At 33.4% G+C, this 21,223-nt stretch overlaps 1 long non-coding RNA gene across 1 annotated transcript; it reads right to left on the bottom strand.

Annotated features, from left to right (window-relative positions):
- Window positions 1-180: 180 nt before the first annotated feature.
- Window positions 181-19,769, bottom strand: LOC135848703 (uncharacterized). The gene is made up of 2 exons (XR_010559415.1): window positions 19,531-19,769; window positions 181-19,254 (listed from the first exon to the last, which is right to left on the bottom strand). It is a non-coding gene; the product is annotated as an uncharacterized LOC135848703 (long non-coding RNA).
- Between the last annotated feature and the right edge of the window lie 1,454 nt (window positions 19,770-21,223).

The following is a 21,223-nucleotide window of genomic DNA, read 5'->3' as shown; positions in this document are numbered from 1 at the left end:
AGTAATGATTAATTTACTGATGAACTGGTCTGATTACAAATCATATCTTTCACTCACTTGAGGAATACAAAATTCTTTTCTGAATGGCGATAGCTATATCTTCATACAAAATATGTAGGTATGTAGATAGTATGATTTCTAGGAAAAAGTGTTTTCCTAACTCATATTTTGCAATAAATCTCGATTAAATAGCAGACGATCACAAATGTTATCTTGCTGAAAAATGTTCCAAGGAAAGAGAAATGAACATACAAGAAGAAAATGTTAACAATTTAATGAAGTAAATATCATTAAATACCGTTGGTAGCTTTATGTATCTACCTACAATTTATTTACAATTTAAAAAAATACCTATTTAGTTTAGGCGATGGTAGGTATCTATGTGATCTATCGATACCTAGGTATTATTTTACTATTATGACACGAACCTTTATTTTGAGACAACGTTCAAAATCATTATTTTCTATTAGGTATTCATCGTCATCTGTGCATAGATAAGGTTAAAGTAGCATTTTATGGCCTACTGCCAAAACCGGACTATCAGCCTAGCCGATTTAGCTGGTTATGATCCCCAACTGCCGGGAACAAACTTAATCTAGTGCATTTTCCACAAAAAAAAAAAAACAAAAAAACAATGAAACCAAAATCACAGTCTTAAAGCCAAAAACCGCAAAGTTAAAGGGAAAAAACGAAATTGATAAGGTTGAAATTTTTTCATGCGCATTTTTAAATTGCTGTTTGTGAAAAATTTGTCTGGAAAAGGTTATAATGTTATGTTCAATCATTTTACTATATTAAGAAGCCTGACGATTTTCAAAGCAATTGTAATATGTACTTATCTATTAAAGTATTTATTCAAGATATACCTACGTTTAGTTCTGATTTTTCAAAAATCAAACTTACAGGGTGGCCAATTATGGACCATTTGTATATTTGCTATGGGTTATACACTATACAGTATCAAGTTGAAGTGGTCCATATTAGGGACCCAAAATTGACTTTTCAAAATTTTGACCTCAGGAAAAAAATTCACTTGACTGACCCAAATAGAATTTTTGCTCTTATTGTCTTGATTAAACATAATTATGTACCTATTTTAACGTTGTTTCAGCGATAAATAAAATTTGTACAACATTGTAGCGCGCTTTTTTTTGTTGAAATTTTGAAGTGGTCCATATTAGGAATCCAAAAAATGTTACTTTTCCATTTTTGACACTTTTCAGAAAACAATTTATTTGCCCCAGTTGAATTTTTTCAACAATTTCACGCTTTTGGAATACATAATATGATACTATAGATAGATGTAGGTACATTTTAAGCTACATATCAACGAAATTTTTAGCTCAATTACTTACATCGGCCACGGCATTCAAAAACAAAAATGTGGTCCATATTGGGTTATTTTATACCCTTAAGAAACTACACAAAATTGATTAGGTAATTCCGTCAGGTTCTAAAGGGTATGAATTCAGAAACGTTCTCCAAACCGAATTGAAATCGTCATTCAAGATTTGCCTTCTCCTGGTAGACTTAACGCTATGACTTTAAACAGGTAAGGAACTATTTAAGTTTCTTAAGTAATTGGTACCAAAAAAATTTGAAAAGTTACCTAAAGAGCAAGTTGGCCGCTGTAATAGAGCTAAAAATTTCGCTGATAGCTTAAAATGCACCTACAGGGTGTCTGGTGAGTAGATGTCAAAACTTCAGATTTGGATATAACCGGATACGACTTGAAAAAAACGTTTATGGACAAGTTGCCCATCATCAAAATTTAAGGAGCAGCCGATCTTTTGAAAAAGAATTGCGAAAAACGTATGTATTTTTGACCTTGCGAATGAGTAGTATGTAAGTACTTTAGAAAATAAACAAATTCTGTCATAACGAATTTTTGCCTAACTTAGAAATTGAAGGAGCTGGAAATGTTTTAAAAGAAAAAATTGAGAAAAACGTGTTTTTGAGCTTGAGAATGGGCAGAACTTTGGGAAATAAACAAATTTTGTTATGGTGAATTTTTGACTAAATTTCAAGTTGAAGGTGTCAGAAATATTTTAAAAAAGAAACAAATATTTCTGGCCCCTTCAATTTCAATGTTAGGCAAAAATTCACAATGACAAAATTTGTTTTTTTTTCCAAAGTACTTACTACCCTTTCCCAAGGTGAAAATCACGTTTTCCAATTTTTTCTTTCAAAATGTTTCTAGCTCCTTCAATTTCGAAGTTGAGCAAAAATTCATATTGATAACATTTTTGTTTATTTTCCAAAGTAGGTTCTACTCATTCCCAAGGTCAAAAATACGGTTTTCACAATTTTGCTTTTCAAAGCTCAGTTGCACCTTAAATTTTAAGGATAGACAGCGTGTCCATAACGTCTTTTTCAAGTTGTCCCCGGTTATATCCGAATCTGAAGTTTTGTCGACTCAACCACTCTGAAAAATTTTTTAATAAATGCCCCAAATACAAATCCGTATGACAATTTGTTGGGCTCCAGGGGTTCCCAAAGTTGTGAAAAAAAAAGAATTTTAGGAACCGCTGAGTACCATTTTCAAAAACTAATTTTGGAACCTCCAGTTTGAACCTACCCCTTTGAACCCTGCTAGAAAGTTTTCTACAATTTATTAGTATCTGAAAGACCTCCATCCTACCAAATTTTGAGCTCAATAAAATTTTGCGCTGGTACTCAAAAATCCAATTTTCCAATTTTTCATATTTGCGATTGGTATTTTGGGAACCCCTGGAAAACTAGAAACCTGTGATTTTTGCGCCAAACATAACGTTTTGAGGTACATATATTATATTCATTAATCTAGATGAAAAACTTTAATTAAGTTCCCTGTATGTGTATACTTTTGATCCTTTTTTTAGAGCCCCTCGCCCCCTCCCTCCCTTTAGGAACCCCTAAAAAAGGCTTTTATTCATTATTTTTCTTCTAATAAATTAAAGAAATTAGATTTGAAACACGCTAGCAAGAGCTCGATAATTTTTCATAAGATTTTACCTGTAACTTTCAAAATTGAGCTATTTTGGGTCAAATTCTGAGATTTTCACTTCGTTGAAATCGTGAAAACGTGATTTTGACGTTTTTTCGTAGAGTTAAATCTCAGAATTTGACCCAGAATAGCTCAATTATAAAAGTTACAAGGAAAATTACATGAAAAATTATCGAGCTCTTGCTAGTGTGTGTCATATGTAAATTCTTCAATTTATTAGAAAAAATATGCATAAACGCCTTTTTTAGAGGTGCCAAAAGGGAGGAAGGGGCTCTCAAAAAAAGGATCAAAAGTACACATAGGTACAGGGAGCTTAATTAAACTTTTTCATCTAGATTATTGAATATATGTACTTACCTCAAAACGGTACGTTTGGCGCAAATCGCAGGTTTCTAGTTTTCCAGGGGTTCCCAAAATATCGAAATTACGAAAAATTGGAAAATTGGATTTTTTTAGTTCCACTGCAAAATTCGAAATGGCCCTGTTCCCAGATTTGGAAAATTATGATGGATTATTTAAAATTGTGAGTACAGACGTCCCTTTTTTTGAAAAATAGTATATAATATGTATTACTATACAACAGTTCGATTCTTGCATTGTAAGATATTTTTCATAATAAATGCAATGAAACAAACCGATTTACGTACACAATTAACAAAATACTTGATTGCTTTTCTCCTTACCTGGGGAAGGAGAGAAGCAACCAGGGAAGAAAAAAGTACGGTTGTTTTTTTCCTTCCCTTGGGTGTTTTTTTTCACTAATCGTTGCGCGTTAAAACGTAAACAAGTTGGAAAAAAATACATTCAACTGTCGGTAGGTAAGGAATTATTCAACTTTCTCTAGTAATCAAAGTAGAAACAAAATTTGAAAAGTTACCTAAGGAGCAAGTTGGCCGCTTTAATAAAGCTAAAAATTTCGTTGATAGCTTAAAGTGTACCTACTACCTACATCTACATATCATCTACCGGGTGTCTGGTCAGCAGATGTCAAAACTTCAGCTTTGGGTCATTCCATGTCAATTCGACCAACGTTTTTGAATCATGTCTTTCGATTTTACTCAATTTTTTCTTTGATATTTACCCACCCAGTAAGTAAGGAACCCGCAATCAGCTTGTCTCCAGCCCCTTCAGGTGGTGGGTGGGGGGGGGCTACCATTATTTTTACATTATCTAGAGGTACTCAAATTCAGCAGCGCATTCCTCCAAAGCTGTGATACTGTGATCAAAACTGATTTCACGGTTCAAAAAGGCATTGAATTTGAAACTTTTTAAGTATTTTGAAATTTTCAAAAGTTGAAAGTCGCACTTTTAAATTGAAAGTTGAATTTCAAAATAGCGCTGTAAGTGGGAGCTACCATTTAAAATTCTGAAAAAATTTCCACAGATGTACCTTTTGATGCTTTTTCTAAATATTCATTTTTCGAGATGGGATCTTCCACTGGTGAGGAAGCACCCCCTCCTCCAAAATTCGGGCGAAGCTCAGAAAAAAAACTGGGGCATGTGATATATTTAATTGTATGTTTTTGGTGACGCTAAACACGAACATGACGTCAGATTTTTAATAGGACCCCATCCACGGCCCCCAGCATCTCTCCAAATTATTTCATGAACTTCTTTTTGCAGGTGCCGAATAGATGTTTCTGTGCAATAATTTTCATAATTGAAACACTGGAAAATGCTTACATCAATATGAAAGATACACCCGAATTCACTCGACCTGAAATTTCCCGAATTGACTCGACCTGAAATTTATTTTGAAAGACAAGACAAGACATTTATTTTTAAAGTGCTTACAACACAAGAATATTTTGGTTTTAAAAGCACTTATACTATTTTTTGAAAAATTAAACTACCTAGATGGAGTAAATTATCATTTTTGATTAACTTAATAATATTATTAAAATTTAATTTATTATCAGTTATGCCCAAATTTTGGGGGTGGGAGTGCCCCCATCCATTAGAAGATCCCATCTCAAAAATGGAATAGGTATTTCGAAAAAGCATCAAAAAGTACATGTATGGAAATTTCTTCAGAATTTTAAATGGTAGCTCCCACTTACAGCGCTATTTTGAAATTTGAACTTTCAATTTGAAAGTTCAACTTTCAACTTTTGAAAATTTCAAAATACTTAAAAAGTTCAAAATGCAATGCCCTTTTGAACTGTGAAATCAGTTTTGATCAAAGTATCATAGCTTTGGAGGAATACGCTGCTGAAGTTGAGTACCTACCTCGAGACAATGTGAAAATAATGGAAGCTTCTCCACCTGACCCCTGAGGGGGCTGGGACCAAACTAATTACGGGTTTTTTACTTACTGGGTGGATAGATATTGTAAAAAAAATTGAGCGAAATCGAAATGGATTGACCTATTTGGGCATAACCGGGTACAACTTGAAAAAAACGTTACATGGACAAGTTTCCTATGTTTATAATTCAAGAGACAATTGAGCTTTGAGGGGGAAAAATGTGAAAAACGTATTTTTGACCTTGGGAATGAGTAGTACTTTGGAAAATAAACAAATTTTGTCATTGTGAATTTTTGCCTGATTTTAAAAGTGAAGGGAGCTGTTAACGTTTTAAAAGAAAAAATTAAGAAAAACGTGTTTTTGAGCTTGAGAATGGGTATCACTTTGGAAAATGAACAAATTTTGTCATTGTGAATTTTTGACTAAATTTGAAGTTGAAGGTGTCAGAAATATTTTAAAAAAGAAAGAAATATTTCTGACCCCTTCAATTTCAAAGTTGGGTAAAAATTCATAATCACAAAATTTGTTTATTTTCCAAAGTATGTACTTACTACTCTTTCCCAAGGTCAAAATCGCATTTTCCAATTTTTTTCTTTTAAAATGTTTCTAGCTCCTTCAATTTCAAAGTTGGGCAAAAATTCATATTAATAAAATTTGTTTATTTTCCAAAGTAGGTTCTACTCTACTCATTCCCAAGGTCAATATGTACTTTTTCACAATTTTTTTTCAAAGCTCAGTTGCCTCTTAAATTTCAAAGGTGGGCAACGTGTCCATAAACGTTTTTTTCAAGTTGTACTCGGTTATACCCAAAACTGAAGTTTTGACATCCACTCACCAGACACGCTGTAGATAGGTGTAGAGGTACATTTTAAGCTATCAATGAAATGTTTAATTCCGTCAGGTTCTAAAGGGTATGAATTCAGAAACGTTCTCCAAACAGAATTTAAATCGTATCTCAAGAATTTGCGCTCTCATTATCGAGACATTACGCTTTCGAAAATGACTTCAAACATCGTATCTCAAGAATTTGCGCTCTCATTATCGAGGTGATACGCTCTCGAAAAATAACTTCAAACAGGTAAGGAACTATTTAACTTTTTCAAGTAATTGGTACAAAAAAAATTTGAAAAGTCACCTAAAGAGCAAGTTGGCCGCTGTAATAGAGCTAAAAATTTCGTTGATAGCTTAAAATGTAGCTACAGGGTGTCTGGTGAGTAGACGTCCAAACTTCAGATTTGGATATAACCGGATACAACTTGAAAAAAACGTACATGGACAAGTTGCCTATCATTAAAATTTAAGGGGCAACCGATCTTTGGAAAAAGAATTGCGAAAAACTTATGTATTTTTGACCTTGCGAATGAATAGTATGTACTTTGGAAAATAAACATATTAAATTCTGTCATTGAATTTTTGTCTAATTTTGAAATTGAAGGAGCTGGAAATTTTTTAAAAGAAAAAATTGAGAGAACCTGTTTTTGAGCTTGAGAATGGGCAGCACTTTGGAAAATAAACAAATTTTGTCATTGTGAATTTTTTAAAAAAGAAATAAATATTTCTGGCCTCTTCAGTTTCATAGTTAGGTAAGCAGAAATTGATAATGACAAAATTCGTTTATTTTCCAAAGTACTACCCTTTCCCAAGGTCAAAATCACGTTTTCCAATGTTTTTTCTTTTAAAATGTTTCCAGCTCCTTCAATTTCAAAGTTAGGCAAAAATATTCATATGACAACATTCTTTTTTATTTTGCAATGTAGGTTCTACTCATTCCCAAGGTCAAAAATACCTTTTTCACAATTTTTTTTTCAAAGCTCAGTTGCTCCTTAAATTTCAAAGATAGGCAACGTGTCCATTAACGTTTTTTCCAAGTCGTACCCGGATATATCCAAATTTGAATTTTTGACATCCACTCACCAGACACCCTGTAAGTAGATAGATATATAGGTACATTTTAAGCTATCAATGAAATTTTTAGCTCAATTACAGCGGCCACGACATTCAAAAACAAAAATGTGGTCCATATTGGACTACCTTATATCCTTGAGAAACTTCACAATGTTGATTAATTCCGTCAGGTTCTAAAGGGTACGAATTCAGAAACCTTCTCGAGAAAGAATTAAAGAATAGTGAAGGCTAGGAGATACATTTTAGAGATTATACTCTCGAAAAATGACTTCAAACACAGGTTTTGAACAAGGTACGCGAATACCTTGGTGAAATTAGGGGTAGAATATTTAAACCAAAAGTTGGACAAATTCAACCCCAACTCATATGGCATGGGTCCTACTATACATACTTATTACACTGAGAGAAGTAGGTAAGGAATTATTTAACTTTCTTAAGTAACTGAAGCACAATCAAAATTTGAAAAGTCATCTGTAGAGCAAGTGTGTTAAGATACCAACCATTAATGCACAATAAAAAATAAGAAGGACCGCGCAATAATCAGCTTGTTGCTGGGTCATTCCACGCCAATTCAACCGAGAAGTGGTATGGAGGGTCGGTAATTTTTTTTGAAATTTTTCCTGTGGAAAGATCTTCCGAAGGGATGACCAATGGCGCAAATTGCAGCCCTCTAGTTCTTTTTTAAAGACTGCTAGGGGGTGTCAAAGTTTTCAGTGAACTTGAAATATCATCCATTTCAGCAGTGGATTACTCGATAACCGCGATAATTACCAAAATGGAACTTTTTCCAACAGTAAGGGATTTTGGAATGCTTTTTAGTTTTTGGTGATATCATAAAAATCAGTGTTGCCACTTTTTTTCGTACGAAAAATTAGCTCGAAAAGTTTCAAAACGTAGTTTTCATATCGTTCCGACTTTCAAAAATTCTGAAAAAAATATATTATGGACAACTTTTCATGCTGAACAACATATTAAAAAATTGGGATGGTATTACATATTTTGTAAAGTCGATTTAAAAAAATTGAAAGTTTGCGGAAAAAATGTGATTTTTTGATTTAAAACATGAAAAAAAATTTTTGATTGGTGAAGTTTGATATGAGGAAATATGCCTTCATCGCCTAAGCGATGATTAAATTAATCATCACCCTAGAGAGGATTAATAGAATAACTCCCTTAAACTGCAAGTTCGGTAATGTGTTAACTCCTACTACTACGTTTCTATGACGTTTCAATGTCATAGCTATCCCCAGAAAATGCATCTAACGTTGCACCTACGAGTATAAATAGAGCAAAGCGACTGCGAGCCAAACTACAGGGTGGCCCAAATCAACCGATCACACTTGTTTTCTCAATGGGAGAAAGAAAAATGTACCTAAAAATTGGATTAAAAAATCAAAACAAAGTAAAAATGTGCCAAATTCAGACTGTATATTTGATTTGATGCTCAAACAATTTGTTAAAATGTAATTCCACTTGGAAGTTTTCCATGTTTTTGAACCATTTTTGAAAATTACTGAATATTTTCATCAGCATTACTTCGAGGAATCTGCTAAATCAGCAATAATAAATTCTTTTAAAGGTCTGCTAGGGTTCATGGTTTATTATTATAAACCCTATAGACTTCAGATGTTCCCAGAAAAAATTGCAAACTGATAAATCCGGTGATTGCGGTAGCCAAGGAAATTCTGTGCATCGAGAGCAGGGTTGTACATGTTTAAAACAAAAATGTTTTAAACATGTTTAAAACACGTTTAAAACAAGTGAAAAAAAACAGAACAGTGTTTTAAACAAAAAAAGCCGTTTAAAGCCGTTTTAAACTGTGTTTTTTTTGTTTTAAACGTGTTTTTTTTCAACTCCAATTTCCTAAAAAAAACACGTTTTTTTAAATTTTTTGTTGAAAAAAAGTGAAATAAAACAAACTGTATTTTTAGAGACAAATTTTGTGTTTTTATTCCAATTTTTCAATATTTCTTGAGCTTTATAGCGTTTTTATGACGTCACATCTCAAAAATTGATGTCTGGTGAACTCAAAACAAATGAATTTGTGTTTAAAACACATTTTAAACGTGTTTAAAACGCGTTTTAAACACATAGTTTTAATCACGAGAAAAAAACTGTTTTAAAACAAAAAAAACGTTTTAAACAAAAAAAAACGTTTTTTTTGTTTTTTTCAAAAAAAACACGTTTTTGTACAACCCTGATCGAGAGATTATTTTGTTGTGAAAATGTTTATGCAGTAGGTAAGCAAAGTTATCATATCCGTCCGTAAATTACACGTTGCAGTGGTCGAACACCAACATCTATACACTGAAAGAGGTTACACCAAAACCCGTTTTACGCGAAAAAACAGGGCGACTGCTTCCCTCTTTCCGCACCAGGCGTGTGACGTCACTTGGAAGAAGCTTCCACATTATGATAATGGTGGTCGCGTAATTTTTTTATGGTTTTTCGATTTTTTTGGCAAGACGAAGGGGTCTGAGTAAATTTTTATAAAACATAATTTAAAGATATTAAAATTTACTATCGACTGGTATAAATTTTATCTGATTTTGTGCAATAATGACGATTTTACAAATATTTTTATTTCCGAATTGTTACTGTATGCGAAGTTTTAATTGAAATTACTCAAAATTTTCAGTGAACGTATAAGTTTTTTAACTGTTTTAAGATACTTACTTACCAAAATGTTGATAATTTTGAGCTCTTCAATAATTTTTTATTCAAAGCGTCACCTCTTATCGTTCAAAGCCTCAACGGTAATGAAAGTTCAACGTTGTAAAAAAATTCCGTGCACAGTAAAATTAAATCTTGAATTGAAATTAAGTACTCAAAATTTTTAATAAGCACGTAGATGTTTTAAAAAACCAAAATGTTCAGCGTGTTGCGCTCTTTAATAAATAAATAAAATAATGCCACTTTGATTTGAAATTTGCTCAAAATTTTTAGCGAACACAATAAGTATACACTTGAGTACATGTTTCAAAAATGAAAAAACTAAAATGCTGGAAATTATAACTATGCTCTTTAATGTAATTTTTTATTTTTTATTTTAGAACTTAGAAGTCTTGGCTTTCATCTCATTCAAAATCAAAAGTTATTGCTATTAGTTATTAATTAAGGTGCAAAGGTTGTGAAAACAATAACATGCCGCGCGTAGTAAAAATTCCACTTTGAATTAAAATTACTCGAAATTTCAGCGGACACCGGACACGTAGATGTTTCAAAAAACCAAAATGTTGAGGAGTAAAAAATCATATTAAATAAATAGTATAACATTCTAGATATTTTTTAAAACACTCGTGTGCTTACTAAAAATTTCGATTAGGTAATTCTAATTCAAAGTGAAATTTCTTCATTTTTGACAGCTTTGAATTGAATTTTGATAACTTAAGAAATAGAATGATGATGAAAGTTGGTGCTTCGAATAAAAAAACATGTTAAAAAATATTAAATTTTCAGGATTTTTGGTGAAGTGATAATAATTTTAAGTTTTTAAAGCACTCAGTCGTATGCTTGATAAAAAAAAAAAATTCGTTCAATTTTATTTTCAAGTTGAATTTTTAGTTTTCTACTGCACATGGCATGTTTTTACAACTTTAAACTTTGATAAATTTCGAACGATAAAAGTTAGCGCTTCTAATAAAAAACCATATAAAATACCATAATTAGAATTTTGAACACTTTGGTTTTTTAAAACACCTATGTACTAAATTGTGTTATTTGTGTTCTTTGAAAATTTTGTGTAAAAAATTCAATTCGCATTTGAATTTTTATTCTACAGTCTGCACGGCATGTTTTTACAACTTTGAACTTTGATAAAAGCTAACGCTTCAAATAAAAAACAAAAACCTAAAAAAAAATCATAAAATTCTGAACAATTTAGTTATTTAAAACACCTACAATGTTCATTGAAAACTTTGTGCGTAAATTCAAATCAAAGTTGAATTTTTACTCCGCGCGGCATGTTTTTAAACTTTGAACTTTCATTTATTTTGAACGATAAAAGCTAACGCTTCAAATAAAAGACTAAATTAAAGAGCATAAAATTCTGAACATTTTGGTTACTCAAAACACCTATGTGTCCACTGAAAATTTTGAGTAATTTCAATTTGAACTTCGGGTACAGTAAAAATCCTAAAATGAAAATGATCATAAAATCGTTATAATTGCACAATATTCAATGAAATATATACCAATCGATAGTAAATTTTATTATCTTTAAATTATGTTTCATAAAAATTCACCCAAACTCCTTCGTTTTGCCAAAAAAATTGAAAAACGTAATTTCAGTCATACAAAAAGCGTTGCGGAAATGGCTTACCTACTTTTTAGCTTCTTCCAGATGACGTCACGTCAGCCGATGGGCGAGTTCAAACGTAACTACCTATCTTGTTTTTGGTGTAACCTCTTTCAGTGTATAGATGTTGCCTAGAAACGTGTTCATGGATCCTTGAAACGCGCTTCAACGTAAACCAGTGGTTACCAAAGTGTGATCGGTTGATTTGGGCCACCCTGTAGTTGTATTTTAATCAAGTTGCATTTTAAATAAGTTGAACTTGAATTAGCTCGTCGCGAAGGTTAGTTCTTGGTCAAAAAGTGTACTTATGTAGATGCGAGTAGATGAGGTCCCCTTACTGGGACACTCATCCACTTTTATTTAGGAATCACCCACTTATTTAGTGGTTAAAATGTTATTCGTTTTCGTGATTTAAATTATCGATCGAATTTAATCACGTTCTTATTGGGTATCATCCGATTATGCTGGCCATCGGTGATACTTCTCGCAGAATAGGTACCTCATGTATTACATTGCTGTCGACTGGCCTAGTATTAGTGAGCAGTGATGGCAGCGTTCGCAAAAATTTGAACGGCGTTCGCGTTCGCGTTCATTTGAAATGAACGGCGTTCGCGTTCATTTGAAATGAACGGCGTTCGCGTTCATTTGAAATGAACGGCGTTCGCGTTCGCGTTCACGTTCATCTAAAAAGAACGCGTTCGCGAACAGCGTTTGAGAACGCGATCGCGAACGTATGTCGTTCACGAACGAGAACGCAAATGCATGATTCGGGAGACAATGATTAATGAATTGCAGCAAGTAACAGTGACATCCTAGGCCTATTCTAAACGCAATTTTTGCATTTTTATTGAAAAATAACTAAAAAGGGGTGAAAATTCTATACTTTACCCCTTTTTTTCAATGAAAATGCAAAATTTGCCTGAAAAATGTTTCAAACTTTGAAATTTGCGTTCAATCAAAACGAACGCCGTTCGCGTTCTTTTGAAAAGAACGCGTTCACGTTCGCGTTCTTTCAAAAAAGAACGCTGCCATCACTGTTAGTGAGCCACCCCGAAAGAGACAGTAAAATTGGACATTATGCGAGCCTGGTGAGTAAGTTTCACCAATATTCCGAAATTGCATGCAATTTCTAGGGTACTTAATTACCCACCTTCCTTAATTCATTAACACGCGTCGTAAGGTATAAGTTTGTGCATGTACCAGGTACCTATTATGGAATAACCCTACAGTTATTCTATACTCTATGACTTTTGTACCCTTTTTAATGTGTATTTGATATTATTATTTCTGACTAACAATAAACTTATTGGCACTTTCGTGTATATAATATGACTTTTATTGGTGGTGAGAGATTATTGCTGTGAAGAATGAGCTGTATGACTGAAATCTCTCCGATGTATTGAGCTATCCAGGCAAGGTTAATATTCCCTACGTAAGGGAATATTTCTTAACTTCATCACGTAGGTAGGAATTCAGGTAATTTCTCTCTTACCAAGTTATGCCAGACAGTGGCGTAGCTAGGATTTTCTCAAGGAGGGGGCAAAATCAGATTTTTAGGCCTGAAAAATCGAAATGAGGGGTAATTTTCTGGAAATCTATTGTAATGTGTGGTGATTTCATGAAAATGAAGGCAAAATTACTGCTCGAGCGAAGCGAGAGCGAAAATTTTTGGAAAAAATGGGTCCAAACAACGAAAAAACGTCCATTTTTGCATGTTTTCTTTCAAATTTTCGCTCTCAAGGGGGGGCCATTCGCCCCCCCTTGGCTACGCCACTGATGCCAGATCTCACTCTATCAAGTTGACCCATTTGACCCCTATTCTTATGTATAATAAGTTGAAAAATCCTATCACTCGATGAAATAAACTCATCACAAAAAAATCAAAAATCGAAAAAATCTAATTTTCATTTTACAAACTTCAAAAAAAGTTTAAATTTTTTCAGTTATCTTATTTGACCTCTTTCTGACGTATTTCATTAAAAAGTTGATAAAAATCACACTCATAGCAAAAAAATTAAAATTCGTTCATTTTTAACATTTTTTCAGATTTTGATTTTTTGGGATGAGTTTATTTCATTGAGTGAAAGGGGCTTTTTCAACTTCTTCAACGTATACGTAGAAATTGAGGTCAAAGGGGTCAACTTCACCAGTCAAAACTTGTTTTCATGTTTTAAATAAAAAAATCGCCATTTTTTTGCAAACTTTCAATTTTTTAAAATCAACTTTACGAAATAATGCCATCTCAATTTTTCGATATGTTGATCAGCATGAAAAGTTTGTCCATAATATATTTTTTTTAGAATTTTTGAGAGTCGGAACGATATGAAAACTATGTTTTGAAACTTTTCGAGCTAATTTTTGGTACGGAAAATATTGGCAACACTGATTTTTATGATATCAACAAAAAGTCTTTCAAAATCCCTTACTATTGGAAAAAGTTCCATTTTGGCAGGTATCTATCGCGGTTATCGAGTAATCCACTGCTGAAATGGATGATATTTCAAGTTCACTGAAAAATGTGACATCCCCTGGAAGCCTTTAAAAAAGGGCTAGAGGGCTACGATTTGCGCCATTTGTCATTCCTTTGGAAGGTCTTTCCACAGGAAAAATTTCAAAAAAATCGCTGACCCTCCCCCCTTATCACTTCTTGGTCGAATTGACGAGGAATGACCCTACTATTCATAATATTTTTTGAAGAAATAAGCATAAGGTATCCCTGTGGGCACGTTTGGCACTTTAGTGCCAGTATTTAACATTGCGTCAAATTGAGACTGGGACGCAATGCCAATTTTTAGTGCCAGTGTCATGGTGTCAGAGTGCCAGTGTCAGTGCCACTGGCACTGAGAACTGATACATTGCGTCAATGTGAGACTGAGACGCAATGCAAATTTTCGGTGCCAGTGCCAGTGCCAGTGCCAGCGAGGAAAAATAATGAGGAAGTTTTTTATTGCCGATTCTAGCAATTTTCGAAGCAATGTTGCCCGGGTAGAGAGTCGTTGATTGTAGTCATTTTCGTTTACCTATTTTCCCGCTTTTTTTTTCATGAAATTTTTCGGCTCCGGCTGGACTCGAACCTGGGTTCCTTGCGTGACAGTCCGTTGCTTTACCGATTACGCCACCGCGTGAGACATAATTTATGTATGCTAAAGTGACTGTTAGTTGATTGCTCATTCATTTTGAGCTGGCATCACTGGATTTTTTAGGCACTAGTAATTATTTATTGAAGATTTTTTTTTCTCTGAAATTATTATTTATTACATATTCTCTTAGAGCATATAGCTATACTGACGTGATATAGAGGAATTGATAATGGAGAATTCGCCGGCCAAAGATCGAAAAATTATAGAGGGATCAGATCGCATTTGCGCAAGCGTCAGTATGCAGAGGCCGCATATTATTGCTCGTTTACAGATTCCGTAAACGAGCAATAATATGCAGCCACTTGCCACTTTATCATTTTCTGTGAAAAATTTGAATTTTTTGGCCAGCTGAGACATGCGCATTCAAATTCTGATCCCTCTATTAAGCTCCTCCTACAATTTACTACAATCAGATGTTCGGCCGGGAAACGAGAGTAAATTCCTATACCTTGATTCCTCTAATAGCTATATGCTCTAAGCATATTCTACTGGAGAAATTTTTAAATTTATTCCATTCCAATTTTCAATTTTTTCCTGATAAAAAACACGATTTTTACAATATTGTTTTTTAAAAAAGGGATCCCAATTTTTCGTTTTTTTTCTCAATGAAAATTTTTCAAGGGTACAGACCTAAAATTTGAAATATTTTTTCAAAAAAAAAGAATTTTTATTAGTTGAAAAAAATATTTTGTGAGATAGAAGCATTCACATGGAGCTTATTAGGAAAAAGTGGCAATAGGTTTCAACGCAAATTTTTCTCCTATTCAAAAAAAAATGAAATAAAAAATTTTTGATAATGCTAATCGAGTTCCATTTTCGAAGTTTTGATTTTTGAATGAAATCAAAATTTGAAACTCACACGCAAATCTAGATTTTCGAAAATATTCGCTCTGGAATGATTCAATACCCAAAATAGAAAACTGAAAACAGTTCGGGACTCAAAAACCAAATTTTCAGCTGTCCAAGTTCATTTTTCGATTTTTGGCAAATTTCAGAAAATTCAAAATTTACTGTTTTTGGCGATTCATGCTTTTTTTAAAAAAATACGTACTTGATCAATAAAAATGGTCAGAATAAGTCCCAAAACTAATTTTAATTACCCAAATCCAAATTTCACCATTTCCAACCATTCTGGAGCCTCCAGCGTGATTTTTCAATTTCTCCAGAATTTTGAATTAACTTCAGAAGGCGTGAATATAAAGTTGGGCAGCTAAAAATCGAGTTGTATATTACACTCGACCCGTTTAACGAGTTTGTCCACATTTGAGCCGATTTTGAGAGGGACACCTCAAAAGAAAGTGGCTTTTTGACCACCTTTTTTCAAAATTAAAAAATCAAAAAAATCAAAAAGTGATAGTTTGTGAGGAAATTTTTGAAATTGGCGCGAATCGCTGTATTTTGTATGTAACTAACCCCCAAATCCAAATTTCACAATTTCCAGCCATTCTGGAGCCTCCAGCGCGTTTTTCAATTTCTCCAGAATTTTGAATATGCTCCAGAAGGCGTCAATATGAAGTTTGGCAGCTAAAAATCGCGTTTTATATTACACTTGACCTGTTTAACGAGTTTATCCACATTTGAGCCGATTTTGAGACTGACACCTCAAAAGTGGTTTTTTGAGGTGTCACTCTCGCTCCAAAACGACTGGAAATGGTAGATTTTGCGCTCCCAGGGTTAGTTCTTGAAGAAATACAGCGATTCGCGTAAATTTCAAAAATTTCTTCACAAACGGTTATTTTTGGATTTTTTGGAATTTTCAATTTTGAAAAAAGCTGGTCAAAAAGCCACTCTTGAGGTGTCACTCTCAAAATCGGCTCAAATGTGGATAAACTCGTTAAACAGGTCGAGTGTAATATACAACTCGATTTTTAGCTACCTAACTGCATATTCACGCCTTCTGAAGCAAATTCAAAATTCTGGAAAAATTGAAAATCGCGCTGGAGGCTCCAGAATGGCTGGAAATGGTGAAATCTGGATTTTTTTCTCAAAAAAAATTTCAAGTGTAAGGCTTAAAAATTTTAAATAGCTTATTGAAAAAAACGAATTTTTATTTGTTGGAAAAGCGCCTGTTCTTTTTTTGAAAAGAAAATAATTACACATTGAAGAAATTTTAAAACTTGTATTTCTTATTATGTAGGTACTAGTATAACTGTATAAGTATGTTCTTTTGGATGGATCGCGAAAAAAATTTGGAAGATTTTGAGAAAATTCAGCGGAGACCTCCATTTTAAGTTGAAATTCACTCAGAAAAACTTTCAGTTTTGGAGGTTCCCCTGAAGAATGGATATTGGTCATCAAAGAGTGAGAATATTCAAAAAATCTTGGGTTTTCTGCTCTGGCCCCTACCCAACCTGTTTTGGAAAAAATTGTCTTGTTCCAAAACATGGAATTTGAGATTCGGAGTCGATCTTTCGGCACACCACTCTCAGTCTTTATTGAACACCCCTTATATATCCGCAGTTTTAGGAATAAGCGTTTCAATGTTTTAACATAAATGAACCTAATTAATGCGAAATGTCTGCGAAGAAACAATTCTCAAAATACAAATTTATCCAAAAATAGATTTGAAAATTTCCAATCTCTCAACAGAACTATGAAAGTGCTAATGGATTTTAAGGTTATAATTAAACCACTCTACCAACAAACTTGATTTCAAACTTTTGGTGCATAACAGTTTTTTGAAGTCAATTTTAAATTAAAATTCAATTTTTAAAAAATCTGAAATTTTGCGAATTTTTTATTTTTAATGTTCAATCAAAGTTTTAAACAACAAAAAAAGTTTTTGTTGTTTAAAACTAAAAAACTGAGACTTGTGTTTTGAAAAATTTCTCCAGTGCCAACATTTTACACTGGAGTGCCAATGCCTGACACTTGAGTGTCGTCACCTGACACTCCAGTGTCAAGATCTGACACTGAGTGCCAGTGCCTGACACTCGAGTGCCGACACATGACACTCCAATGTCAAAATTCGACACCGAGTGCCAGTGCCTGACACTCCAGTGTCAAAATCTGACACTGAGTGCCAATGCCTGACACTCCAGTGCCAAAATCTGACACTTAGTGTCAGATTTTGGCACTTTTTCGCTGGCATTGCGTCCTGAGTGCCAAACGTGCCCACAGGGTAGCCTAATATGGACCACATTTTTGTTTTTGAATGCCGTGGCCGCGCTCTCGAAAAATTTTTTTAATACCATCGGACTGTAAACACAGGTTTTGAACGAGGTACGCGAATACCTCGATAAAACTGCAACAGAACTTTCACGATCTTACCAAATAATGGACAGATTCTACCTCAATAGGAAAGGAATTATTTAACTTTCTTAAGTACGAGTAACTAAAGCACAAACAAAATTTGAATAGTCACTTATAGAGTAAGTGTGTTAGGATTCCAACCTTTCATAAATCAAACAGATGTTGGAGTACCGCAAAAGTGACCTTGTTGCTTGAAAGAAGTAGGTAAGGAATTATTTAACTTTCTTAAGTACGAGTAACTAAAGCACAAACAAAATTTGAAAAGTCACTTATAGAGCAAGTGTGTTAGGATTCCAACCTTTCATACGAGTACATCATACAGAAGTCGGAGTACCACAATAGTGACCTTGTTGCTATTCTAATATTTTTCGAAGAAATAACCATAAGGTACCTAGCCGAATATGAACCGAATTTTTGTTTTTGAATGTCGTGGACACTGTAATTGAGCTAAAAATTTCGTTAATAAGTAGCTTAAAATTTACCTTCATTTGTCTACAATAGGTACATAAGTAGTACATCTACAAACATATCACATTCCAAATGCGAAATTTTTTTTTAAAACTTCTAGTGGGTCAAATACGAATTGTTTTGTGAAAAGTGTCAAAAATCGAAAAGTAAATTTATAGGGTTCCTAATATGGATCACTTCAAAAGTTCAAAAAAAAAGCGCTACAATGTTGTAAAAATTTGTTTAATTGCTGAAACAACGTTGAAATGTGATTAATCAAGACAATGAGAGCAAATTCTAAGCGGGTCAAATGAATTTTTTCCTGAAAAAAGGTCAATTTTGGGTCCCTAATAATATATGGACCACATTAACTTGAAACTTTCAAACCCATAGCAAATATACAAGTGATCCATATTTGGCCACCCTGTAATTTTGATTTTTGAAAAATCAGAACTAAACGTAAGTATGTACCTTGAATAAGTACTTCAATAAGTATTACATTGCTTTGATCATTGTCAGGCCTTCTTAATATAAAATGAACATAACATTATTTTCGTTTTTCCCCCTAACATCGCGAATTTCAAAGGGCTTTGATTTTGGTCTGATTGTGTTTTTCTGTGGAAAATACACCAAATCAAGTTTGTTCCCGGCCAGCTGTTAGTACTGTAAGTATTTGGCAGTATAGGCCATAATGAACTACTTTACCCTTAGCTTATTATTCTATCAATAATGCATAATTTTACCGCGGAACCGAAAGCTTGGAAAATCGCAATCTGTACTTTATGGATGAGGGTTTGATTTAGATGATGCTCTGTAGGTGTTGTAAAACTGCGATAAATAATTCTTCTTTGGACATAAATCGTTCGTTTTTTGACGGTGTTCGTTTTCTATATTGAACGCTTCGTCAATTTTTTCTGATAAATTTCAGGTCGAGTAAATCCGGGTGTATCTTTCATATTGCATTCAGATTTTGTTGGAGATCTGAAAAATGAAGGTATTTGATATGTGAATAAGTAGAATAATACAAAAATAATGTGTAAGGAATTTTTTTCGGCTGGGTTGAAATCAAAATTTTCCGGGGTAATTTTTGATTTGGTAAAGAATTTTTCTATGCTGATTTCGAATTAATGTTTTCGTGATGAATGAATCAAATAGGCACATAAGTATGTACCTGTATCGTAGTGGGGGGGGGGGTCATATATTTCCCAAAGCAAAACAAATCCCGAATAAACCACAAAAACAATAATGAAAACTCACCTTCAACATCTGCATTTTTCTTGGCATAGTGCCAACTTCGGCCAACTCGGTGCATCCTGGTGCATCAATAAGAAAGTCACGACCGTGAATTTTTCAACACGCGAGTTCGCCTGAAACATTGCGAATTGGGTATTCGTTTTTCGCGGACATTTTATACACTTTACGAGGAGATATACTCGGATCTATGGTATGATAGACGCGCCATCGCAGAATGAATAAAAAATAGAGTAAAAGTGCGGTGCTTTTATTTAGATTAGGTATCAGGTTTACCAAGAAATATTTAATTGCAGAAGATCTCATATTGCGATTTTAAATTCCGCTCTGGCAATTTTAAGATTTTTTCAATTGATTGAGAATATGGTAATCTGTTTTTTCTTAGTGGAATTTAGCTTTCTAAGAAACAGCGATATGGATGTCGAAATGTAGTGATTTTATTTTTAATTTCAAAACTCGTTTGATCTCTAAAATCAATATTATGCTTCTCAGAAGGAGGCTTTAGGAAGAAAATTTTGAAAAAAGAATGCAGGTATCGAATTATAGGATTTGAAGATACTATTCTGAAATCAGTTTGACTCCAAAATTAAAATTGAGCCCTTCAGAAGAGAATTGGGCCTCGAATATTGAAAATTTCGGAATGATTAGTGTTTTTGTCCTTAAAACCATACGTGTTGAATTTTGACACCTGTATTGCATTTAAAAAATTTTTGAGACTCAATATAGGTACTCACTTTTCTGCAGCTATGACAATTTTAAGTCATTTCTTCCCAAATTTCAGTCTGGCGCACTATGCCCCCCGCCTACCACTATTCAATAATGATGACTTTTTATACTTATGATTTTTTTCGCAATTGTCATTGCTTTCACCTCCAAAGTTATTGGTTTTTCTGGGGAAAAAAATCCTAAAAAATTTAAGATTTCCTGTTTCCAGTTTGAAAGAGGCCGTACCGGGAAATCCCCTCCTCCACCATTGAAAAAATCAACCAAAAAAAAAACTAAAAATCCAATTCACCTATCTAGAAATTCACTATTTTCGTGTCAAAATTGTTCTACTCGTAAATAATCTATTTTTGAAAAAAAAATCTTTCACGACCCACTCAAACAATGCTGTTTCTCTTGTATGGGCGAAACACTTCAATTAAAAAAATTATAGCTCACGAATTTTTGAAAAAAATTTCGAATTATGTAGCTTGAGATATTCGATTATTTTGTGTTGAAATTTTGATATAGTTAGATCAAGCATACCTGGTATAGTTAGAATTGTGATAAATATCTGGATACCTATTTAGAATTTTCCTCACATTCTCTAAGGGAAGAATGAGAGTAGATTTTGCCTGGACTAACTCAGTAAGAGACATTAAACAGTCATGCAGTCTACTATAGTCAATTATTATGTAATGAAGAAAGAACTTATTCCAACATTCAAGACAAATTACAAACATTTTATTGAAACGTAATTTACATAGGAAAGCATATTATCCTTTTACAAACATAAATGGTTGCCTATGGGCCGTTTCAAGGCAGAGTATGAACATTTTCACATCATGGTACAATAGCATAGCAATAATATACATCGTAGCTAAATCTAACTAAAGATACCCAGCTCTAATGAGTACATGATTAATAATTTAAAGAAACACGATACCCGCACAACAATTGTCGACGTCGACATTTACATCGACTACGTTTTTTTCCA

This window comes from Planococcus citri, chromosome 5 (genome assembly GCF_950023065.1).
Source record: "Planococcus citri chromosome 5, ihPlaCitr1.1, whole genome shotgun sequence".
NCBI lineage: Eukaryota > Metazoa > Arthropoda > Insecta > Hemiptera > Pseudococcidae > Planococcus > Planococcus citri.
Note: the sequence above shows the minus strand (reverse complement) of the source record. Positions and strands in the feature narration are given on the sequence as shown.